General features: G+C 41.9%; 1 protein-coding gene and 1 pseudogene across 1 annotated transcript in view; both read left to right on the plus strand.

Moving 5' to 3' along the window:
* The window catches only part of FRY (FRY microtubule binding protein), a 314,552-nt gene that overhangs the window by 52,126 nt on the left and 235,552 nt on the right, over nucleotides 1-26,874 (plus strand). The window lies entirely within an intron of this gene.
* LOC111822289 (60S ribosomal protein L23a pseudogene) lies at nucleotides 5,468-6,562 on the plus strand (annotated as a pseudogene).

The following is a 26,874-nucleotide window of genomic DNA, read 5'->3' on the forward strand; positions in this document are numbered from 1 at the left end:
TAGATAAAGTCTCTGTCATCTTAGAGGATACATATGGCGCCAGCAACAGAATGTTGCTAGAAATGTGGATGTTAAATGTGCTTCTGGTGAGGCTTTAAAAGAAAAAGATGAACCTGTAATTGGACAGTGGAGGAAGGGTGATGTTTTTATGCAGTGACAAAGGACTTGTCTGTATTATGTTCAAATGTTTGGTTGTAGGTAGAACTTGTAAGTGATGAACTTGGATATTTAGCTGAGGAGATTTCTAAGGAAGAGCTTAAGGGAAACACATGGTTTCTCCTTGCTGCTTACAGTAAAATGCGAGAGGAAAGAGATGGACTTAAAAATGAACTGTGCAAAATGAAAACAAAACTTAAAGATTTGGAAAATTCTGTTATACAAACGAAGGATACGTATCCTAGAATTTTCACCAAGGACCTGGCTACACAATCTTTTGTTAAAGAGATTAATTAAGCCTGTGACTGATGGATCTAACCAATTACCACATCAGAAAACCCATCAGCTTAGACTGAAGGGACAGAGAAAGAACAATAGGAAAGAATGCTGTCTGCCTCTTGGAATTCTACCGGCAGAAAACAGGCCAAAGGAGCTACATCCATTGTTCTCCAAGAAAAGAAAAGGACCATCTCTGGAGCAGCTCAGAGATCAGCAGAATTGTTGAAAAGAGTGTGGGAAGCAGGGCCTTCTCAGTTTCAAAGGGTGGGGCCACAGTCTCCTGGATTTCAAAAGGGTGGGGATGCATTTAGGTGTGCCAGAGGGATGAAGTTGCCACCCAAAGTTGAAGGGGTGGGGCTGCCACGCCCAAGGGGCAGAAGAACAGAGCCTGCCGGGAGAGCAGAGTTGCTATCCCACTGGGCCTGGAAGGCGAAGCTGAAGCCTAGGGCCAAGGGGCCTCCACTTGAAATCCAGAGGGCATGGCCATCACCCAGAGTCTGGAGGGTAGGGCCATTGCCCGGATCGTCCCAAAGAACAGAGGATTATTTTCAAAACTTAAGAGCTAACATAAATTGTTTTCCTGGGTTGTGGACTTGCTTGGTGGCGGTTATCCCTTCTTTCTCTCCAATTGCTCCCATTTGTAATGGAAATGTCTACCTTGGTAGCCTGTTCTACCATTGTACTTTGGAAGCAGATAACTTGTATTCTAGATTTCACAGGTTCACAGATGAAGAGGAATTTTGCCCCAGGCCAGGATGGAGTCCACCTAAAATCTCCCCCATATTTGATTTAGATGCTTAAGAAGACGAGATTTTGGACTTGGAGTTGATTTAAGACTTTTGCAATGAATGATGTGTTGGGGTAAATGTGTTTTGCACGTGGCAAGGACATGAATTTTGGGGGACCAAAGGGTGGAATATTATGGATTGAATTGTGTGCTCGAAAATATGTGTTGTAAATCCTAACCTCTATGCCTGTGATTATAATCGCATTTGAGAATGTGTTGTCTTTGTTATGTTAATGAGGCAGGATTAGTGTAGGGTGTGTCTTAAATCAATCTCTTTTGAGATTAAAGAAGCAAGCAGAGGAGAGATGAGGGAAGAGAGATGCCAAGCCACATGAAGACTGCCCAGGAGCAGAAGCTCAAAGAGACCAGGACCTTCCTCCAGAGCCAACAGACAGAGAAAGCCTTCCTCTAGAGTCAGCACCCTGAATTCAGACTTCTAACCTCCTAAACTGTGAGAAAATAAATTTCTGTTTGTTAAAGCCACTCGTGGTATTTCTGTTATAGCAGCACTAGATAACTAAGACAGTAGGGCTTATTTTTCTGTGACTCTTCCTTACAGTAGTGGTTGTGGGATTGTTCCTCCAGCATGATTTTGCTTTTGCTTCTTTCTGTTGCCCCAGGTTTTCTACCATCTGGGGCCCAATGTTATGTCCATTTCTTTGCTTGGGAGTTTCTGCACCTAGCAGGTGATGTAAACATAAACCCCAAACCCATGTAAGACTTGGGCCTTTGGTTTCAGATCCCAGGGGTAATATTTTATTGTTGTTGTTGTTACCTAAAACTCAGGCAGAGACCAGCAGAATATCTTGTCATCTTCCTATGTCAGTTTTTAATCCATCATTTCACTGTTTAGCTGCAGACTTTTTATTGGCATCTCTTTTCCACCTCTCAAAGCTCTCAGATTTGTATCCTGTCCCCAAGTGGACAATAAAACAAAGCCTCCAGGATAATAAGAACAACAGTCCTCCCCCTGGGCAGCCACTATGTTGCCTCATTTCCTCCTTTTCCTTTTTCCTTTCTTCTGAACTCATTTCTACATTTATATGAAATATAAATATAAATTTGTACATTACATTCCATGAAATATTCCTAAGTGTTTGTAGCTTGTGAGATTTAGGGTTATCTTAGTCCACTGTCTTGCCAAATTATCTGCAGAACTCTTGGTTTGCTTCTCAGGCAGATTGGACCAGGGAGGGCCCTTGCACTGTGAGGCTCAAATGCAAACAGAAGTTTCTGAGACAAGGTGAGACCTCCCCAAGGTGGATAAAAGGAAGAGAGAGGGGCTTCATGAGCTCTTCCTTCTCTGATCCTATCTGATAAATCATTCCATAAAAAAGAGAATGTTTTTTTCATTGCCTCACTCAGAAACCTTCATTTCACACTCTTTCACCTCTGATGTGACCACAGCCTATCTTATTTCTACCATACTCCTTTATGGACACGTTTCAGTTCTGTACTTTCCTGCAACCCTGCATTTATTCATGCCACACCTTCTTCCTGGAATGCCACTCGCCCCCTCCTCCTGGCTGACTTCCTCATCATCTGAAAAGGTTTATTGGGATTCTTCATTGCTGTCTCCACAGAATTACATGGATGTAGACATGCACACATATACCTGTAAACCTGTTTCTGAACCTCCATATCATTCTCTCAAGCAAATTACACTGCCTTCATTGCATCCGAATATTTATGTAATTGTCTTACGTCCTCTACTGTTTTGTTGTTGTTGGGTGCCATTGAGTCAATTCCAACTTAGAGCAACCCCATGTGAATAGAACTGCCCCTTAGGGTTTTCTTGACTATAATCTTTACAGGAACAGATCTCCAGGTCTTTCTCCCACGGAGCTGCTTGCTGGGTTCAAACTGCCAACCTTTCAGTTTGCAGCTGAGGGCTTAACCGTTGCACCCCCAGGGATCCTACTAGACAGACCAGTGTTTACAAAATGTAGTTTGTGACCCATTTAAAAGATACTGACCAGTATTTAGAAATTTTTAACTGAAAAAGAACAGACTAGAATAGAAATAACGGAGTACGTTCTCGGTTTTAAGGGTAATTTCAGTTGTATGTGTACATACTGAATAATAGTGTAAAATGTACTTTCTTATGGGGGGTGACACATATTGAGGAAAAAATTGGAAGTTGGAGAAACACTGTCCTAACTGGTAAGCTCCTTGGAGGCAAGACTGATGTCTGATGCATCTCCTCACCTCCCCCATCCCCGTGCCCTCGTCTAGGACAGTGCTTTATAAATTGTTGTTATTCACTGCCATAAAGTCGGCCCCGTCTTGTGGCTGCCCATGCACAACGGAATGAAATGCTGCCCAGCCCTGTGGCATCTCCATGATCAGTTGTCGATCGGTCCATTGGGATCCATAGGGTTTTCTATGGCTGATTTTTGGAGATAGACTGTCTGGCCTTTCTTCCTAGTCTTAGTCTGCAAGCTCCGCAGAAACCTGCATCATAGCAGCACAGAAGCCTCCACTGACAGACAGGTGGTGGCTGCAAATGAGGTGCACTAGCTGGGGATTGAACCTGGGTCTCCCACATGAAAGGCAAGAATTCTACCACTGAACCACCAGTGTCCCACTTCACAGATGGTAGACAGTAAATGTTTCAAGAATGAATGAGTATATGAGTGAATAAATAAAACCTTAATATAGGAATACTCTCAATGAGATAGACTGACACAGTGACTGCAACAGTGGGCTCAAACATAGCAATGATTGTGAGGATGGTGCAGGAGCCGGCAGTGTTTGGTTCTGTTGTACATGGGGTCGCTGTGAGTCGGAACCAACTCGGTGGCACCTAACAACAACAACAAGGTAGCTTGAGAGGATTGTCCTTAGGAAATTCTCCTGTGTGTTTCAGAGGGTCATCTTGCAAGACTCTAAACTGATAATAATGGGTTTTGTTCTCTCCTTTGTACTCAGCAGATGGATACCCAACAATGTGCTGAAGTACAGGGGACATTGATTCCCAGCCTCCTGCCTTGGGGCATCTAAGGATACCACATGGTTCATTGATGATGTGGTTACTTGCTCCCCACCCCCAACCCTCCAATATGTGAAGAAGAGAGTCAGATTGACTCTCGGCAGTTGGACAGAGTCTGAGAATATGTGCTCCCATTATCTGTGTGCCTCTGTGTTTATACAGCACCTGTCACTGTGGTCATAGGCAGTTACCTTCTCAACAAGCTCTTTTCCAAAAACAAGACTCTCCAACTCTTCAAAATCCAAGAGCTCCCATAATCTTGGCTTGGTAGATTTAACAGGCAAGAAGAGATCAAGTTAAAAACAGAACAACTTTTCACTCAGACGGATCTGGATTTTAATCCTGATTCTACCTGCTTTAGTGCTGTGGGGCCTTGGGCTGACCAGCCAACCTCCCCTATTCTCATTTGCAGAGCAGGAATAACAGTAGCTAGCTCATAAGATGCCCTGGTGGCACAAATGGTTAAGTGCTCGGCTGCTAACCAAAATGTTGGTGGTTCAAACCCACCCAATGACTCCGCGGGAGAAAGACCTGGCAATCTGCTTCTGTGAATATTACAGCCTAGAAAACCCTATGGGCCATCCAAAGCACAACTGGTCTCTGTTTGCCTGGAGCAACAGAGGAAGGAGAGTCAGGAATAGGAGGAAATGGAATGTGTAACTAATTGCTGTCACAAACAACTGCCTTTTGCCATGAGACCAGAAGAACTGGATGGTGCCCAGCTACTATTACTGAATGTTTTGATCAAAGATTCCATGGAAAATGCAGAATGGAATTTCAAATTCTTATGGACTCTAGACTTTCTGGAGCCATGCAGGGTAGATGAACCCCTGAAACTATTGCCCTGAGATACTCTTGGAATCTTGAAACAAAAATATCACCTGAAGTCTTCTTAAAACCAAACAATAGTTTAGCTTAACTATTAAAAAAGGTCTCCCTTGAGCATCCTGCTCTTTTAAGAACTATCTGTATGGGATCAAAGTGACAACAGCAACTTGAAAGATTAGATAGGAACCTTCGGGGACCGTGAGTTTATGTTAACGAGAAGGAACAACTCAGAAAAGGAGGGTGAAGATGGTTGCCCAACTTGAAAAATGTAATCTATGTCACTGAATTGTGCATGTAGAAACTGTTAAATTGGTATATGTTTTGCTGTCTACATTCTCAACACAACAAAATAAATAAGATTTTTAAAAAACCTGATGGGGCAGTTGTCCTCCATCACACGGGGTCGCTATGAGTCAGAACCCATTCAACAGCACACGACAACAACAACAGCTCACAGGGTGGTTGAGAGGATTAGAGATAATATGTGTGGAGCACCTGATGTAATTCTTAGTGTGTTCTAGGCACTTATTCATTGTCATCCTCAGAAGGAGCATCAGGGAGCTGGGATCAGCTAAGTCAATCTCTGGTATATTTCTTTGGATGTCATCCTCGAGCTTCTCCTCACCGTGTTCCCTCAAAGGGAGTGAAGACCGGAGCAGGGCGTTGGATGCCCGCCACTGCCATTCATCATTTCTGTCAGGTGTTTGTCCCAGGCTCTGCTGTGGGGCTGAGAGAGGCACAGCCAAGAGAGCTTTCAGCAGAGCTGGTCTGGATCTTTCTGGGGACTTTTGCTCCCAGAGGCAACAGAGCCAAACAAATTAAAACACACAAGAGCTTGTTAGGAAGATGGCGCCGAAAGCGATGAAAGAAGCCTCCGCACCTCCCTAAACTGAAGCCAGAGCAAAGGCGTTGAAGGGGAAGAAGGCAGTGCTGAATGGCATCCACGGCCACAAAAGAGAGAAAATCCACACGTCACCCTGCTTCCGGCGGCCCAAGACCCTGCGGCTCCGAAGGCAGCCCAGATATCCTCGGAAGAGTGTCCCAGGAGAAACAAGCTTGACCAGTATGCCATGAGGTTCCCCCGACCACTGTGTCAGCCGTGAAGAAGACAAAGATAACAACACGCCTGTGGTTGCTGTCAAGGCCAACAGGCAGCAGATCACACAGGCTGTGAGAAGTTCTGTGGTGGACGTGGCCAAGACCAACACCTCCGTCAGGCCTGACGGAGACAAGGCAGTGTACGTTCGACTGGCTCCTGACTATCATGCTTTGGGTGTTGCCAGCAAAACTAGATCATCTACACTGAGTCCAGCTGGCTAATTCTAAATTTTTTTTTTTTAACGATACACACATACACACACACGCGCACACGAGGTAAGACAGCACCCCTACTATCTGACTCTATCTCCAGCAAAATACTCGAGGCTTACCCAGATATGAGTCCTGAGGACCTAGAAAGTGAAACTAGGGATTTGATGTGAATCCATTTTCAATGTTTTTCAAAGGCTTTTGTGTGTGTGTGTGGTAAATATATATATATATATCTTCAAAAACTCACTGCTGTCAAGTTGATTCCAACTCATAGTGACCCTATAGGAGAATAGAACTGTCCTATATGGTTTCCAAGGCTGTAAATTTTTACAGAAGCAGACTGCCACATCTTTCTCCTGTGGAGTGGCTGGTGGGTTCAAACCACTGACCTTTCAGTTAGCAGCTGAGCACTTTAACCCGATCACCACCAGGGCTCCATATATATATATATATATATATATATATATATATATGTATATATATATGTGTATATGTGTATATATATATGTATATATATGTGTGTGTATATATATGTGTGTATATATATACATATTTAATATTTATATATATATATAACATTTGCCGTTTCACTATTTTTTACATGTACAATTCAGTGATGTTAATTATGTCCATCATGTTCAACCACCACCACTATCCATTTCGATTTTGCCGCCACCCTTAACAGAAGCTCTGTGTGCCCTGAGCAAAGACTCCCTTCGCCCTTCCCACCTTTCCTTGGTAACCACTAATAAACTCTGTCTCTATACACTTGCCTATTCTGGATATTGCATGTAAGTGGGATCTTACCTTTGTCCTCTTGTGACTGACTGACTTCACTCAGCATCATGTTGTCAGGGTCCATCCCTGTCGTCCTACGTATCAGGACGTCGTTGCTCTTTATGGCTGAGTAATACTCCATTGTACGTATGTACATATGGACCACATTGTGTTTATCACTCATCTGTCGATGGACATTCAGGCTACTTTGAGTAGAGCTGCAGTGAGCATTGGTGTACAAGGTTTTCAAAGGCTTTTGAAGGGAAATTTCACAGGTTCTTGAGAGTAGAGGTCTCAGAGACAAATAGGACCAGTGTAGTACCAGGTCACTCCGGGAGACCAGGCGCACCAAGGTGGGGAAAGTGGGTTAACGAACTAAAGCACGTTCAGAAAAGCTCAAGAATTTTCAACCACCCTTCTGCGACTGCCTCTTCTGTCTACCCTCCTTTTACACAGGTAACTTATGTTTTTCCATAGCCCTTCCACTAGCCTGTGCTTTTGACAGAGTCACTTAAATGTTATCCTCATCGTTTTCTATAAAAGGGCAGCAGTCAGGCTCGGCTTTAGCTGTAACGCATGTAACAAAGGAAATATAACCATTAACTCTCTGCATCTCTGGATGTACAATAATGTCTTAGTAAATCCCCCCGGTTTCATCTTCCATTGTACCATGTGGAGATGCCCATAAAAACGTATTGCCATTGAGTGGATTCTGACTCAAGGTGACACCATGTGACAGAGTAGAACTGCCTCACAGGGTTTCCAAGACTGTAATCTTTATGGAAGCAGACTGCCACGTCTTTCTCTTGAGGAGCCGCTGACTTTTTGGTTAGCAGCCAAGTGCTTAACCACTCGCTTCCAGGGCTCCTGTAAGGAGCTGCCCACCTGTTACTGTTGAGTCGAATTCCAACTCATAGCGACCCTATAGGACAGAGTAGAACTGCCCCATGGCTGCAAAAACAAACCCAAAAACCAAACCCATTGCCATCAGTGACCCTATAGGACAGAGCAGAACTGCCCCAGGGCTGAAAAAACAAACAAAAAAACCCATTGCTGGCGAGTTGATTCTGATTCCGACTCATAGCAACCCTACAGGACAGAGTAGAACTGCCCCATAGGGTTTCCAAGGAGTGGCTGGTGGATTCGAACTGCCAACCTTTTGGTTAGCAGCTGAGCTCTTAACCACTGTGCCACCAGGGCTCCAGAAGCTAAGTCAGGGATTGGCGTAGCAATTTCACGGACCTCTAATCTATCAGTATAAAATGTCAGCAGGAAGAAGAAGAAATTCTAACTAGCCTGGCAAAGGGTGACTCTGAAAGCAAGTAATTTATTCTCTTTCAACGTTTATGGAAACCTATAAAAAGGAAGAAGGCTTCAGGACTTCAGAGGAGAGACAAAAACACCTTCTGACTTTCATCTTGCCCTTCATCAGAGACTACAGCTGAGAGAGAGCAGCGCTCTCCTGCGTCTTCTGTCCAGAATTTAAAAACACTTCCGTGATGAAAGGGGACGGAACCTGGGGGAGGGGCTATTACTGGCATTGCTTGAGCCTTGCTAGTTCTCACTCCCAAAGCAGTTCACAGACAGGATGCTGGGCAGGATCTCTCTGACATTATACTTGTGTTGAGTTTGGAGCCAGCCCAGGGGTTGGGTGATCGACACCGTGATAATTCATAAAGATGCTAACAGTGTCATGCTGGAGGGGAAGCTTAAAAACACAGAGCATGAGCTGGCTGGTTGGCTAACATTAAAAACAAAAAGCCACAATAGATGGATCCTGATAGAATGGGAGAAAAATGTGGAACAAAACCTTCAATTCCTAAAAAAACCTTCTGGACTGGTTGAGACTGGAGGGCTCCCCAAGTCCACTCTTCAAACCTTAAACTGAAACTAGCCCCCGAGGTCACCTTGTAGCTAAATAACAGGTTGGCTCACAAAATAGACCATCACCCATGAGTACTGTGCTCCTTTGAAAAATCCTCTGTATGAGACCAACAGTCAACAATTACTTTAAAACAAAGATGAGAAGGTAAGGGGGCAGGGAAACTAGATGAATGGAAACGGAAGCACCAGAATGGAAATGATGAGAATATTCACAGTTTGTGAAGAACATAACCAATGTCATAGAACAATATGTAGAAATTGTTGAATGGGAACCTGAACTGCTTGTAAACCTTTGCCGAAAACACAATAAAATATTATTAAAAAAAAATTAAGGAAATTTCTTTCTTTCTTTTTTAATTTTATTGTGCTTTAGGTGAAAGTCTACAGCTCAAGTTAATTTCTCGTTTAAAAATTTATACATGTATTGTTTTGTGACATTGGTTGCAATCCCCACAATGGGACAGCACGCTCCTCCTTTCCACCCTGGGTTCCCCGTGTCCATTCATCCAGTTCCTGTCCCTTTCCGCCTTCTCGTCTTGCTTTTGGATGGGAGTTGCCCATTTGGTCTTGTATATTTGATTGAGCTAGGAAGCACGTTCCTCACGCGTGATATTGTTTGCTTTATAAGCCTGTCTAATCTTTGTCTGAAAAGTGGGCTTCGGGAGTGGCTTCATTTCTGAGTTACCAGAGTGTCCAGGGGACATAGTCTCGGGGGTTCCTCCAGTCTCCGTCAGACCAGTAAGTCTGGCCTTTTTACGTGAATCTGAATTCTGTTCTGCATTTGTCTCTTGTTCTGTCCGGGACTCTGTTGTGATCCCTGTCAGAGTGGTCAGTGGTGGTAGCCTAGTGGTAGTCTAGTGCTGGGCGCAGACTGGTGGAGTCTCTGGTCCATGTGATCCTTTAGTCCTTTGGACTGATATTTTCCTCGTGTCTTCGGTTTTCTTCATTTTTCTTTGCTCAGGACAGGATGGGACCAACAGTTGTATCTTAGATGGCCACTTCCAAGCATTTAAGACCCCAGACGCTACTCACCGAAGTGGAATGTACAACATTTTCTTTATGAACTATGTTGTACCAGTTGACCTAGATGTCCCCCGAGACTATGGTCCACAGCCCCCAGCCCCAGTGACTCAGTCCCTCGGAGCATTTGGATGTCTCCAGGAAACTTCTGTGCCTTTGCTTTGGTCTAGTTGTGCTGACTTCCCCTGGGAATTTCTATTTTTAAAATAAGACTAAAAGTAAACTACAAGGAACACAAAATATTTTCTTGAGCTACAAAGTCCTTGAAGAATTCAGTATGCCAGACTCTACTGCACCCCAGAACATGAATCTTTAATGAAATATGTCATGCCTTAAGACCAAGTCTGTATGAACATCGGTCATGGCCTGCTGGCACAAACATTGAAAGCCAAGCAATTAAGGAATGACAGCATTTTGACCAACTAATATTGTTCTAGGTTCAGGCAGTAACGTCTGTTGATGTGGCCCTGCGTCCCAGGCTTCCAGCGTCTTCTGGGTGCTGATATTGTATGTCTGGCCTCAGAGCAATTCCCCACTTAACCCTGAATTCTCAAGACACTGTGCCATAGTAATGATACTGGTGCCCTGCCACCAACAAACTATGCTTTAAGTCCTTCTAGTAGTTTTGTTGAATTTGGTTATGGCTGTAAGTAAGCAAGGACTTTGGCAAGTGGAATACACACTCACCCTAGCATCCTTTTGTGATTTTAGACTGTATCTGATAAGAAGTAACAGACTGAAGTGGGGATACAGTATATTTGTAGTTATAAAAGAGCTCTTTTCCCCTCTGACCGATGTTGGAGATGGAACATTCAGCCATACCCTTGTATTTCACCCCCTGAGATACCTGGATTGTCTGCAGACTTCTCGATATCAGAAAATATCAGGTACTAGAGAAAATGCTCTCATCAAAACCTCTTTTTAATACTTACGGAATTTGTGAATCCAGAAATCCTGCTTCAGTAATTGAAGGAGAGACCGACTGCCTTGAATTAAGTTCGGAATCGACTCCATAGCAGTGGGTATATCCTCATGGTCACTAACCTCAGCTGTGTCATGTTTCATGATAATATTTCAAGTGCCCAAGTTGGCAGGTTGGTGGTTTTCCTGCACTGGTTGTGACTGCAGTCTTCCTGTGCTAAGCAAACGTTACTATCTGTTGACGAAGGACCGGCAAATAGCAGGAACGCCAGCCTTAAGTTCTCTCTGCCCTGTGGATTCCATTCAGCTTCCCAGAAGGACACCCGGCTAGTCTTTTAGACAAAATCCTCTTTAAATAAACCTCCTGTTGCTTCAACAAACCTAATAAGGGAAACATAAAGAGCATAAAAATAATTTCTGGATTTAGCTCCCTGTTAAGTATAGGAAAAAGAGCCTTGGTGGTGCAGTGGTTAAGTGCTCGGCTGCTAACCAAAACATCAGTGATTTGAACCCACCAGCCTCTCCTTGGGAGAAAAACCTGGTGATCTGTTCCCATAAAGATTATAGCCTTGGAAAACCTATGGGGCAGTTCTTATCTGTCCTATAGGGTCACTATGAGTCGGAACCGACTTGACAGCAGTGGGTTGGGTTTTGGTAAATATAGGGATAGAATCAAAATTGCACTGTTCTGCAAGGATACTAAGAAACAAATTTGGTCAGATGGGGACTATTTATATTATACTTGACAAAGTGCTAGCTTGTTTTCCAGTAAATAAGCAGATGGATGGATGGATGGATGGATGGATGGATGGATGGATGGATGGATGAGTAACTTTAAACATACCTGTTTCTTAGCAAAACTGGTCAGCCTGGCATCCCTTACTTAATCTACAAAGCCATCCAAAGAAATCTAAAAACTCACCCTAACCCAGAAACAAAACAGTTGCAGTAGCCAAAACCAGAAACAATGGTTAAAAGGTTTCATTTAGCTGTTGAATGAGAATGATCTTTCAAAGGAGCTCACAAACTCCTTTTTTCTGTGCATGGTTCAGCTTGAAGTTTATTTTCTTTATTATGAATATGTTTGGAAGTATGTAGATGAAAAGCTTTTTTTTTTTTTGGTGGCTCCTAAATGAGACTTTTTCAGCTGCAAAATGAAGCTTAATGTACAGCAATAGTAAAAGTTCAATAGAAACTTACAGCAAATAAACCATATGAAAACTGTCATGAAGCAATAAAAAGTATCAGAGGGCTTGTTAGTTCAGTTTAATAGCATCCAAGACAATTCGTCTACAGGTAAGGCTGTAATTTTTATGTCCAGTGACTTTAATGAGGAGATTATCAAAGGTTCTCTTTAAGAATAGAAAACTAGGCTAAGGCTATTCCTCAATTTATTTAAGTCTAGTCATTTCTGATTGTGTGCTTCTTTTTACTCTTTACAGAGGTATCATTTTTAACACAAAATGAGATCATTTGAAAACATATCATCATATTTTTAGAGTGACAGGAAATGTCCATGAAAAAAGTTCAATGATATGACATAGTATTAAGTACAGGTAGTCCCAGACTTATTACAGTACAGGCCTCCGTTCCAATGACTACCGTTGTAAGTCGATTGTGACATAAGCTGAATACTTCATTTTTTTTTTTTTTTTTTGTTTTGTTATTACTGCCTTTTATTATCAGTATCTTTATAAATCCAATCTTTATTTGTCTTTGGGGATTGCCATGAGAATAACGACATCAACAAATTACGTGCTGCAACAGTATATGTTGTACATATTACTAATAAAAAAAAAAAAAAAAAAAAACCCGTTGCTGTCAAGTTGATTCCGACTCATAGTGACCTGATAGGACAGAGTAGAACTGCTCCATAGGGTTTCCAAGGAGCACCTGGTGGATTTGAACCGCCGACCTTTTGGTTAGCAGCCGTACTTTTAACTACTATGCCACCAGGGTTTCCAATACTAACAATAGGATGTACCAAAAAAAAAGAAAAGGATGCTTATAAGTGCAGTTCATCGTAACCCAGATATGTCGTAAGCCAGGACTGCCTGTACTGAAGGCCCATTCTGTAAGTCACTGTGATATAACATTGCTGTGTTTCTACACTGCATTTTGCATTTTGATATTACTGAAAGCCATTAGTGCAATTGTAAGCAACAACAACCTTTACTGAGGCATTGTAACCATTTTAACCAGCACAAGTCTTTGTTTCCACAGATCATGCTAACAGTAGTAATAGCAAGCTTTATTAGGTATGTCTTATACTAGCTTACATATATTTGCTACTTCCCAACTTAAAGGATTTGAAATACTTTCTTCCATTTGATGGTATTTCCTGATGAATTTGGAAATTTCTACACAGTTCATAAGTTGCAGTCACATAAAGTAACCTCATAGGCTTCCCCAAGTAGCTGTGCCCAGGAATCAGACACCGAATAGAAAGTCAGGTACTATAATCTTTAAATATTTTTGTTGGCCTCAAATGTAGGTAATCTATTTTTTTATTGAAATATAATTCACCTACCATAAAATTCACCCTTTTAAAGTGTCAAATTCAGTGGCTTATAGTATATTCTCGAAGTTGTCTAACCATTACTAGTTGCCATCAAGTCGATTCCGACTCATAGTGACCCCACAGGACAGAGTATAATTGCCCCATAGAGATTCCAAGACTGTAATCGTTACGGAAGCAGATTGCCAGATCTTTCTCCTGCAGAGCGACGGGTGAGTTTAAACTGCCGACCTTTCAGTTAGCAACCAAGTGCCTAACCATTGCCCTACCCGGGCTCCTTGTGTAACCGTTGTTGTTGTTGTTAGGTGCCATTGAGTCAGTTCCCACTCATAGCGACTCTGTGCCTGGTCCTGCACTATCCTCACAATCACTGCTATGTTTGAGCCCATGGTTGCAGCCACTATGTCAACCCATCTCATTGAGGGTCTTCCTCTTTTTCCCTGATCCTCTACTTTACCAAGCATGATGGTCCCTCCTGATAACATACCCAAAGTATGTGAGATGTAGTTTCACCATCCTGGCTTCCAAGGAACACTCTGGCTATGCGTCTTCCAAGACAGACCTGTTGGTTCTATTTCCAGGACATTAGTATTGCATTTGTTTGTTGTGGTGAAATATGTATAACACAACATTTGCCATTTCAACCGTTTATTGTGTACAATTCAGTAACATTATTTACATTCCTCATGTTGTACAACCATCACCACTATCCATTTCCAATTTTTTTTTCATTACCCTTAACAGAAACTCTGTGCCCCATAAGCAATGACTCCTACTTGCCCCTGGTAACTACTAATGAACTTTGATGTCTATGCATGTGCCTATTGTGGATATTCCATATAAGTGGGATCATACAATGTATGTCCTTCTGTGTCTGACTTATTTCACTGAGCATAATATTTTTCAGATTCATCCACGTCATACCATGTATCAGAACTTCATTTTTCTTTGTGGTTGAATAGTATTCTATGGTATATATGTAAGATATTTTATTTATCCATTCATCTATTGATGTACCCTTGGGTTGTCTCCACCTGTTAGCTACTGTGAATAATGCTGTAAGGGATATTGGTGTACAAGTATCTGTTTTTAAGTGTTTTGTGTATATACTTAGGAGTGAAATTGCTGGCTCATGTAACAGCTCTATGTTTAACTTTTTGAGGACCCACCAAACTGTTTTCCACAGTGACTACGCCATTTTAAATCCCACCATTGATTTCTCCACATCCTTGCTAACACTTGCTTTCCGTTTTTCTAATAATAGCCATCCTAGTGGGTGTGAAGTGGTATCTGTCTCATTTTGGTTTTGATTTGCATTTCCTTAATGACTAATGACATTGAGGATCTTTTCATGTGCTTATTGCACATTTGTGTGTCTTCTTTTTTGATGCCTTTGAATTATGGTGTTGGTGAAAAATAAGAATATACCATGGACTGACAGAAGAATGAACAAACCTGTCTTGGAAGAAGTACAGCCAGAATGCTCCTTAGAAGCAAGGGTGGTGAGACTTTGTCTCATATACTCTGGACATGTTATCAGGAGGGACCAGTCCCTGGAGAAAGACATCATGCTTGCTAAAGTACAGGGTCAACAAAAAAGAGGAAGACCCTCAACAAGATGGATCGACACAGCAGCTGCAACAATGGGCTCAAACATAGCGATGAGTGTGAGGATGGCGCAGGACCGAGCAGTGTTTTCGTTCTGTTGTAGGTAGTGTCACTATGAGTCAGAATCGGCTTGATGGCACCTATAACAACAACATATCTTCTTTGGTGAAATGTCATATCCTTTGCCTATTTTTGAATTGGGTTGTTTGTCTTTTGTTGTTGAGTGATAAGAGTTCTTTATATATTCTGGCTATTAAACCCTTATCTCATATATGGTTACCAAATATTTTCTCCCACTCTGTAGATTGTCTCTTCACTTTGTCGATAAAGTCTCTTGATGCACAATCGTTTTTAATTTTCATGAAATCCTATATATCTATTTTGTCTTTTGTTGCTCATGCTTTTGGTATTATGTCTAAAAATCCATTGTTGAAAACTAGGTCCTGAGGCACCATTCACTGTTTTGTTCTAAAAATTTTGTGGTTTTAGTTCCGACATTTAGGCCATTGATCCATTTTGAGTTAATTTTTGTGTATAATGTGAGATATGGGTCCAGGTTCATTCTTTACATGTGAAGATCCAGTTATTGCAACACTATTTATAATACAGACTGTTCTTTCCCCATTGAAGGGACATAGCACCCTTGTCAAAAATCAATTGCTCATAGGTGTATGGTTTATTTCTGGACTTAGATTCTATTCCATTGGTCTGTATGTCTGGCATTATACCAGTACCACACTGTTTTGATTATTGTAGCTTCATAGTACATTTTGAAAACAGGAAGTGTGAGTCCTCCCACTTTGATCTTCTTTTTCATAATTGCTTAAGCAATTCCTATCTCTTGCAATTTCATATAAATTTGAAGATTGGCTTTTTCATTTCTGCAAAGAAGGCTGTTGGAATTTTGGATAGTGATTGCATTGAATCTATAGATCGCTTTGTATAGTATTGACATCTTAACAATACTAAGTCTTCCATTCCACAAACACAGGATATATTTCTATTTATTTAGGTCTTCTTTAATTAATTTTAGTAATGTTTTATAGTTTTCAGTGTTAAATTTATTTGGTTAAATTTATTTCTAGGTATTTTATTCTTTTCGATGCTATTATAAATGAAATTTTTTCTTAATTTCCTTTTCAGATGGTTCATTGCTGGGGTATAGAAACACAACTGATTTTTATGTGTTGATATTGTACCCCACAACTTTGCTGAATTCATTTATTAGCTCTAATAGTTTTCTTGTGAATACTTGTGGGATTTTTTTATACATAGGATCATGTCATCTGTGAATAGACATCATTTCCTTTCCTCCTTTCTGATTTATATGCCTTTTATTTCTTTTTTCTTGCCTAATTGCTCTGGCTAGAACTTCCAGTACAATGTTGAATAGTAATGGTAAAAGTAGGCATCCTTGTCTCATTCCTGATTATGACAGTAGCTTCGTGGATGAGAATCAGCATGAAGCTGATTCCCAGAATCATATCCCCCCTTTCCCACTTCTCCATCATTTCTGACACCAGCCATCCACATGGCACACTCTGTCTCAAATCTTAGCCACCTGGAGATAGGGCAGATCTCACAAGTTAAAAAGACACTGTCCTTGGGTTCATTAATTTGTGGAAATGACTCACAGAAGTCATGGAAGATATTATACTTATAACTAATGGTTTTGTTATAATAAATGAATATAAATCAGGATCATAAGGAAGAGATGCATGGGTGAAGACTGGGAAGTTGCCCAACATGGTGCTGCTACGTCTCAGGGCACTTCACCCTCCCTTCACTGACCAGGAAGCTGTCTAAGCCTTCGTGTTCTAGGCTTTTCTCAGTCAGTCCTGCATGATAGGCTAAATCATGCCTCCTGAGGCTAGTTGATATTAGCCTCCCAGGTGAGTCTTTTCTTGTCTCAACAGCCCCTACTCATCAGCACAAATCCTCAAGTGTGGCCTGGAAGTCTGAGACCAGGGCACCCCAGTGACTCCAAGGGTTATTTCTCTAGAGACAAGGATGAAGGCCACCTTACTTAGGGTAAAACTAGGTCCTTTACCCCAAACTGAACTTAGGGGGGAAGCTTTCAGTCTTTCACAATTGAGTATGGTATTAGCTGTGGGTTTTTCATAAATGCCCTTTATCATGTTCAGTAATTTCCTATCTATTCTGCTTTGCTGAGTGTGTTTATCATAAAAGGGTGTTGATACTATAAGATGCCTTTTCTGCATCAGTTGAGATGATCATGTGGTTCTCGTCCTTCATGCTGTTAATGTGGTGTATTATAGTGACTGATTTTCTTATGTAGAACCACCCTGACATTCCTGGGATGCATCCTACTTGGTCATGGTTTATAATTGCTAGTACTTTGTTGAGGATTTTCTCATCTAGATTCATGTCTTTCATCAAATGTTGGAAATTTTCAGCCATTATTTCTTAACATACTATTTCTTCCCCTTTCCCTATTCTTTGGGGACTCCCATAATGTATATGTTGATCTACTCGATGGTGTACCAAAAGTCCTTTAGGCTCTGTTGACTTTTCTTTATTCTTTTTTTCTTTTTGCTCCTCAGACTCAATAATTTCCATTGACCTATCTTCAAGTTCACTGATTCTTTCTTCTGTCTGCTAAAATATGCTGTTGAACCCCTTCAGTAAATTTCTAATTTCAGTTATTGTACTTTTCAGTTTCAGAATTTCTGTTTGGTTCCTTTTTATAATTTCTATTTCTTTATTGATGTTCTCAATTTGTTCATGCGTCTTTTCCCTGAGATCCTTTAGTTCTCCATCTGTGTTTTCATTTTGCTCATTAAGCATATTTAATACTGTTATTGTAAAGTTTTTCTCTAGTAAGTCCATTAACTGAGCTTCCATGGGGCCTGTTTCTGTCACTTTATTTTGTTGTTTAGAATGGGCCGACCATTCCTGTTTCTTTGTATGTCTTATGATTTTTTGTTGAAATTGGGACATTTGACTATTATAATGTGGTGACTCTGGAAATAAGATTCTTCCCCTTCCCTGGGGTTTGGTAGGATATTTTATTGTCTTTGTTTGTTTTTGAGTTGTTGAAGATGGTAGTAGTTCATTTGTTTGGTGACTTCCCCTAACTATTTTTGCAAATACTACCTTCCTGGACATGTTTGGATACTGAAGCCTCTGATCCTTAGTTTGTATTCAGCTAATGTTTTGACGGAGATTTCCTTGAATGCCAAGGGGAACAAAACACTCTCTCAGTCTTTGCAAATAGGTTCTATGCTGGGACCTCTTTCAACACTTAGCCAGGCTTGCACTGAGCCTTGGGATCAGCCCAGTGTGAAGACAGAGAGTAGTCTCAGGTAATTTCTTAGCATACATCTTGCCCTGGGCATGTGTGTGGCTTTCTCAATTCCTCAGCATACACTGTACTTAATTTTCCAAAGAAACTCCCTCTACAACTTCTTCCAGTCTTTAAACACCTATGTATGCCTTAATCACACTCTTTAGCCCCAGGTTACAGCCTTCAGGCATTGCCACTTCCCTTCAGACCTGTGTGCGGTCCAAGATGAGCCAAACCTAGACAAGTGCCTGTAGTCTGTAATGGATGATGTCCTTCTTCTAGAAAGTTAATGCTTTGTAATGCCTACTAGATGCCAGACACTGTTCTTAATATTCCCGTAATTTTAACTGACTTAATCTTCACATCAACATCATGAAATAGTGAGGTAAGTACCACTACCCCACTTCACAGACAAGGACACTGAGACATAAAGAGATTAAATAGCTTGTCCAAAACCACACAGTAAGTGGTAGAACTGGTATTCAGTTCAGACCATCTATCTCTGGGGTTCTATCTCTTAACCACTGCATTCACAGCGTCTCTATTATCCTTAGTTTTTAGTAAAGGAAATAAAACCTGAGAGATTTAATCAAACATACCCAAGGTGACCTAGTTAATTAGAGTCAATACCGTGATTCAAATCCTAGTCTGATTGACTCCAAAGTCAAAGCTCCAATCTACTTGAGAGATCACACGTAAGTGAATAACTAGGATGGTACTGCACAAGTACCAAAAGAGCCATTGAAGAGTAGAAGCAGGCAGTCCTTCCTGTGGGTGTGACCCGGGAAGGTGTCATGGAAGAAATGAACCTTGGAGGACACGTAAGATATGTTGACAACAGGTGGTTTGGTTGGGTCTGAGAAAGGTGAGTGTGTGTGTGTGTGTGTGTGTGTGTGTGTGTGTGTGTGTGTGTTTTAGTGGTGCCCAAAGACAAATCAGAATGCAATTGATTTCAAGTCCCCAAGGACAGCTCTGGAGAATACAAACATTTAAGGAAAAAGACAAGCTCACAAAGGACACAGAGAAGGAATGGCTAAAGAAATACAAGGCGAACAAACCCAGTGACCAGAGGGGTTGGAGTGATTCGAATAGAAAAAAGACAGTGGTCAGTACTGTCTCAGTGCCCCAAAACTATTGCCCTGAGATGATCTTTAAACCTTAAACCAAAAACATCCCCTGAAGTCTTCTTAAAACCAAACAATAACCCATTGCCAATGAGTCAATTCCAACTCATAGCAACCCTGTAGGACAGGGTAGAATTGTCCCCATAGGGTTTCCGAGTTGATTCCAACTCATAGCGACCCTATAGGACAGAGTAGAACTGCCCCATAGGGCTTCCAAGGCTGTAATCTTTTCGGAAGCAGACTGTCACACCTTTCTCCTATGGAGCCGCTGGTGGGTTTGAACTGTCAGCCTTTCGGTTAGCAGCTGAGTGCTTAACCACTGAGCAACCAGGACTCCTTAAGCCAAACCAAACAATAGTTTAGCTTAATTAGTAAAGAACGTCTGCCTTGAGCATTCTGCTCTTTTAAGAACGACCTACATGGGATCAAATTGATAACAGCAACTCGAGAAGTTACTGTAGATAGGAAGCTTATGGGGGCAGAGAGTTTATGTTAATGGCGGAGGAACAACTCAGACAAGGAGGGTGAGAATGGCTGTACAACTTGTAGAATGTAATCAGTGTCACTGAACTGTGCATGTAGAAACTGCTTAATTGGTGTATGTTCTGCTGTGTATATTCTCAACAACAAAATATAAATTAAATTATTTTTTAAAAAAAGCACTGTCTCAATATAACTGAAAGATCCAAGAAGAAAACTACTGAAAAATGGCCCCAGGTTTGTTGTTTGGAAGTCACTGGGTCCTTTATGGAAAATATTTTTAGTGGTGCGAGAAAAGCCAGATTGTAGGTAGGTAAAGAAACAATAGGGGAAGAAGCGAAGACAGGATGGACTGGGTAGACTGCAACTGTCACCCTTCAGGTTAACAGTAATGCATATTAACCATCCGCACCACCCATGGATAGGCTGCTAACCAAAATGTTGGCAGCTTGAGTCCACCCAGAGGTGCCTTGGAAGAAAGACCTGGTGATCTACTTCCCAAAACTCAGCGGTTGAAAACCGTATGGAGAACAGCTCTACTCTGACACACATGGGGTCGCCACGAGTCGGCACTGACTCAATGGCAACTGACTTTTTTAATAGATGAGAAGAGGAAGACAATGAGGAAGAGTTGCCAGAGGTGGATGTGTGGTTAAGAAAGGTCTGAGACAGAAGAGACTTACACATGTTTATACTAAGTAGAGAAGCCAGGGGAGAGGGGGAGGCTGAAGGTGGGGGATTAGAGGGTGAAGAGCTGGCTGATGAACAAAGTACCAGAGGAGGCAGGCAAAACACTGCACTATCCTCACAATCCTTGCTATGTTTGAGCCCATTGTTGCAGCCACTGTGTCAATCCCTCTCTTTGAGAGTCTTCCTCTTTTTTGCTGACCCTCTGCTTTACCAAGCAGGATGTCTGTCTCCAGGGACTGCTGCCTTCTGAAAACATGATCAAAGTATGTGAGACCAAGTCTCGCCATCCTTGCTTCTAAGGAGCATTCTGGCTGTACTCTTCCAAGACAGATTTGTTCATTTTTCTGGTATACCATGGTATATTCAATATTCTTTGCCAACATCATAATTCAAAGGCTTCAATTCTTCGGTCTTCCTTATTCGTTGTCGCCTCATATGCATTGCTTTCAAATGCATATGAGGTGACTGAAAAGACCATGGCTTGGGTCAGGTGCCCCTTAGTCCTTAAAGTAACATCTTTGCTTTTTAACACTTTAAAGAGGTCTTTGGCAGCCACAGTTAGTGGGGGGTATATTGGGACAAAAGTTTTGAAAATACCAAAAAATAGAATGTAACCCAGAAACAAATGAGCGAAGGTGGTATATTATATTTCTTGGTAGCTGCTGTAGTTTAAAAAACAAAAAAAAGTCTGAAGGTCTGTAAGAACTGTGCTTTTGTTCAATTAAAATGAAGATTAACTTTGTAGCTGAATTTAACTGAAGTTTCCCGTTCAGTGTTCAGATAATGGATTTGTGCCTGGACTGTTAAATTTGGCAGAGAAACAAGCTTCATGAAATGTGCAAAGCCAGCTGCAAAAAGGACAGTTGTGTATTTACACGCAAATAATGCATGCCTTCTACGTTTGTGTGCCAACCGCTCCCTCCCCTCCCCTGCCCCCCAGGTATTTTCGTTAAGTGCGCTATTGCTAATTTTTTTTACAGCAACATGTTAAAAAAAAAAAAAGACATAGGCACTTACAAAAACATCTCCTGGACGGAGGGTGAGGTTGGCAAATAAAGGTGGAAGGCGCATGTTATTTGCATAAAAATACCGTATCTCAAGGATTTTTAAGGGAATAAAAAAAGAAGTCAAAATGATCTCCTTGCTTCTGGGTTTCCATCTACCTTTGTATTTTATAACGAGCTTTGGTGGCACAGTGGTTAAAGTGATTGACTATTAGCCAAGAGGTTGGCGGTTCAAAACCACCAGGAGCTCTGAGGGAGAAAGAGGTGGCAGTCTGCTTCTGTAGAGATTACAACCTTGGAAACCCTGTAGGGTGACTGTGAGTCAGAATCAACTCCACGGCAGTGAGTTTGGTTTTATTTTTGGTCGCATTTTATATCATAGGGTACCGAGCAGCATCTTACTTGCTGGTACCTTTAATTGACTTGAGATATTCTCTATGTCATTCTCTAGATTTTTTTTTTTCCTATTATTTTGGGTGAAAATCAGCATATATGGTTTTGTGTAGTGAAATTGGTTTCATAACTGAATGGAATAAAAGGAACCCATTTGTACAGCTTACATAAGCAACTTTCTTCCGCAGATCTCCAAGGGTTTTTAACTAGTGCTCATTAGTTCTTATTAGAAACCTTGCCAAGATGTCAGGTGGTGGTATCCATTTGTACCTGTGGGCACACTGAGTTAGGCATACCGGGGTTCAGCCTTCTGCTGGAGGTTCCATGGTCCACGCGGGCAGTCCGCCTGACCAGAGAATATCTTCCAGACAGCGTAGACTCCTGGGTCCCTCTGGCCCCCGATGTGGGGGGAGTCCTTGGGAAGAATCAGTCGGTATTCAGAATGTTCAGTCCCCAGGCTCATTCCTTAGATCTGTTCCCAAAGTTGAGTCAAAACTGGTACAGATAAGATCTTCTGTCAGACAGGAGGATATTTTGAATGCCGTTTTTCTTTGGTTCACATTGAAGTGGGGTGCGGCTGGTACTGGGTGAAATGCCTTCATTACAGTCCACCAGCCGGGCCCTTGCCCTGCTCTGAAGGGTGCTATCACCATGGATTAGAGCAGCATCTGCAGCACCGCCCCGAGCTCTGGCGACAAAAAGAGATCCACTTGTAGTGGTTCTGTTTTAAAATTCTTTGTAACCCGCTCAGGCCAGACATGTGTATTATAAAATGTCACTGCTGACGGAATCAAAACCCCTAGTCGGTTATGCATAAATACATTCTTATAATCAAAAACAGGGAGCCCTGGTGGCACAATGGTTAAGTGCTTGGCTGCTAACCAAAAGGTTGGCAGTTTGAACCCACGCAGTAGCTCTGCAGGGGAAAGACCTGTCCATCTGCTCCGGTAGAGATGGGTGGTGGTGGTGGTGTGGGCCATTGAGTTGATTTCGGCTCCTAGTGACCTAGGAAACCCAATGGGGCAGTTCTGTTCTGTCACATGGGGTCATGATGAGTCAACATCAACTTGACAGCACCGAACAACAGCATAATCAAATATACCATAGTTTCAAGACTGTAAACATTTGGTTTTTGTTTTTTTAACTTGGATGTTTTTATAGCCACCCCACCATTAAATTAAAAGATTTCCTCTAAATTTTATATATATATGCATATATATGTATGTATATGAAGAATTAAATGCATTGTAATATTAGATTTTTTTTTAAGAGTGAAAGGTAATTACTTCTCATAATTTTTTTTTCCGATTTCCTGTATTACAACTCTTCTAGTCTTAGAAGCTTCCAGGAAGCTAAAATTAAAGCTTTAATTAATGTTAGCAGGAGTGCTCTGTCCCTGGAAAATATGGGGGACTTAATTTCAGCTCTTGAACATTCTGAAAAGAGATTATACATGCTAATGGTATCTGATTCCAGTAATAGTTACTTAAAAAGAAATCTTAATAATACCGTGAGACCTGTGAGCGCCGGAACTCGCCGGGACTGCCATGTTTTTCCGGGTCTCACAAGTTTTCCACCTTTGACAGGATGCAGTCACCACTTTTCTGTCTCTCTCGTTTCAGTGGAAAATATTTGAGTTTTCCTTTTCAGACAGGTTTGCAATTTACACAGGTTTTGGCTTTCAAAGGTTTTACTGTAATAAAAAAACCCATTGCCATTGAGTTGATTCCGACTCATAGCGACCCTGTAGGACAGAGTAGAACTGCCCCATAGGATTTCCAAAGAGTGGCTGGTGGATTCGAACTGCTGACCTTTTGGTTAGCAGCAGAGCTCTTAACCACTGTGCCACCAGGTTCCCAATTATTGAGGACTTCGTGTCGTTAATATTTCCATTCTATGAGGTAGGTTGGTATTATTTATTCTAATTTTACCGAAAAGATAACTGAAGGTAAGAGAGGTTAAGTAAGGTCCATACGAAATAAATGAGGAGCCTAGGATTCAAACAAATTCCTCAGAATCCAGAGTCCATGTATCCAACTGTTCTAGCAATTAGAAGACCTTAAAATAGCATCTTTAGCAAGGCTGGTGATATATTTTGCAAATTGAATCATCTCATATTAATTACAGTGGCATTACTGGGTAACATGTTTATCAAAATATCTCTGAGGGATATCTTTGGATCTTTCTAGATTACTGAAGTCCTGCCTATGTGAAACACATTTGAAATTTTGTTTCAGCCACTAAAAAGTCAGAAGGAGAAAGTAATTTATTAAACGAGCCCCTTGTCTGCTGAAAAGAAAACACTTTTATGCTACACAAGGCTGTCTGTTTATTGTTATAGTTAGCTGCCTTCCAGTTGGCCCCTCACTCATGGTGACGCCATGTACAACTGAAAGAAACACTGCCCAGCCCTGTGCCATCCCCCATGATCGGTTGCAGATCAGACCACTGAGATCTGTAGGCTTTTCAATGGGTGATTTTCAGGTGGAGATTGCCAGGCCTTTCTTCCTAAGCTCTCTCTAGACTTGTCTGACCACCCTGTCCTATTGTGTACGGCCATCTTTCCTCTTGTAACTTACCAAGAAGCTGGGTCTTAAAAGAGGATGAAGTGAAAACATAAGAGGAACACACTGAAATTGTCTGAACTGACATGGAAATTGATGACTTTCCTCTGCCCTTTAGGTGCACATGGACACAAAGAGCTTTCAGAGTTTGTATTTTCTGAAGGTAGGGCGGGGATTGGAATGCCGCAAGGTGTGAGAAGCACAAACAGGACCTCTCTCTTTTCCTTTGGAAATTCTGAAACCCAACAGGATTCTCCTGACGGGTAATCCCCTTTGGATGGCTCAGCACAGGGGTGCTCTTTGATTCTGGGGAAGCTACTGCAAAGAAAACCTCACTGTGCCGGCGGAGAACTGAGTCCTGCTGTTCACGCAGCAGAGAAGGTACTGGCCATTCAAACCCTGTCTGTAACTGGGGAGAAACCAGAAGAAACTTATATCCTGCTACGTTTTCCTTGGTCTGGATTTTGCTGATTGCATCCCTTTGCTGTCGGGTAACATATTCCTCTAACTCCTGTAACTGACTAACCAGCGGTCGTCAAGGTGACTCCAACTCACGGTAACACCATGTGTGTCAGGGTAGAACCATGCTCCATAGGGTTCTCAATGACTGTGACCTTTCAGAAGCAGATCGCCAGGACTTTCTTTCGAGGCACCTCTAGATGGACTCGAACTGCCAAGCTTAAGATTGGTAGCCGAGCACTTAACCATTTCAGCTACTCAAGGACTCGGTAACTCCTGTATTTCCTAAAAATTGATAATCAGCTTGATCAAATTCAGGTTTGATGGGAAGAAGAGCAAGACTCTTCCATAGTGTTTCCTTCCGTCAGAAGACACCTACTGTCTGGTTTTCTCACATTTTTGTTCCAACGCTCAATGCGGATCATCTCTAGTTCACCATCACCGTGAGCTGGAGCGTGAGCTAAGGTGGAGTCACTGGCTGAGGCCTCCCAGCTCTGGACAACTAAGAACTTTCCGGGGCCCATCGCCCCAAAGCTGTGCTTTTTTAGAGTGCTTTTTAAAAAACAAACACACCATTCCATCTGTAAGGGCTTAAAGCACTAGCCAGGGCTCCTTGATGTAATGATCAGGAAAAATTATTTCTGTAGACCCTTGTCACTACCCAGATCATTTCTGCAAAGATCTGGGTGGAGTGCCAAACAAAGCACAGATCAAAAATATACCAACTGTATTGCATAATGTGTGATTGGTAACTTGTCCCTCAACGCCAGCATAATAAACACTCCTTACTCTGTTTCTCAGTTGAGGGACTTGGGATAGTATATCGCTTTCCATTTTTTTTATCTGTGAAGTCTCATGATAAGGAGCCGTGGTGGCTCAATGGTTAAGTACTCGGCTGTAACTGAAAGTCTGGCAGTTCAAACCCACCAGCAGCTCTATGGGAGAAAGACCTGGCAATCTGCTTCTGTGAAGAGCACAGCCTAGAGAACACTATGGGGCAGTTCTCCTCTGTCGCATGGGATTGCTATGAGTCAGAATCAACTCAAGGCACCTAACAACAAAAGTTCCAAGATAGATACTGAATATTTCAAACAAACTCTATGGTTTTTACTTCGTGGTTTCCATTTGAATACACAGGACCACTTATAGCAGCAGATTTTTAGTCCAAGAGGTATACATTAAGACAAATAGCAAGAATTATGCAGTAATGATTGAACATTACATGTAAAATCAGAATACCTAAGGGACAGGCTCCTACTCATTTAAAGACTGTCACCTCTTGTCATAGATTGAATTGTGTCCCCCCAAAATATGTGTCAACTTGGCTGGGCCATGATTCCCAGTGTTGTGTGCTTGTCCTCCATTTTGTGATCTGATGTGATTTCCCTGTGTGCTGTAAATCCTAGTCTCTGCCTGTGGTTAATGAGGCAAGATTAGGTTATGTTAAAGAGGATTAGGGTGGGATGCAACACACTTACTTAGGTCATAGTCCTGATCCGATATAAGGGGACTTTCCTGGAGTGTAGCCTGCATTGCCCTTTATCTTACATGAGATAAAAGGAGAGAGAAGCAGAGAGAGAGAGGGATTTCCTACCGCCAAGAAAGAAGACCTGGAAGCAGAGTGCATCCTTTGGACCCAGGGTCCCTGCACTGAGAAGCTCCTAGACCAGGGGAAGATTGATGACAAGGACCTTCCCCCAGAGCTGACAGAAAGAGAAAGCTTTCCCCTGGAGCTGACGCCCTGAATTCAGACTTCTAGCCTCCTAGAATGT

This window comes from Trichechus manatus, unplaced genomic scaffold (assembly GCF_000243295.1).
Source record: "Trichechus manatus latirostris isolate Lorelei unplaced genomic scaffold, TriManLat1.0 scaffold00153, whole genome shotgun sequence".
Lineage (NCBI taxonomy): Eukaryota > Metazoa > Chordata > Mammalia > Sirenia > Trichechidae > Trichechus > Trichechus manatus.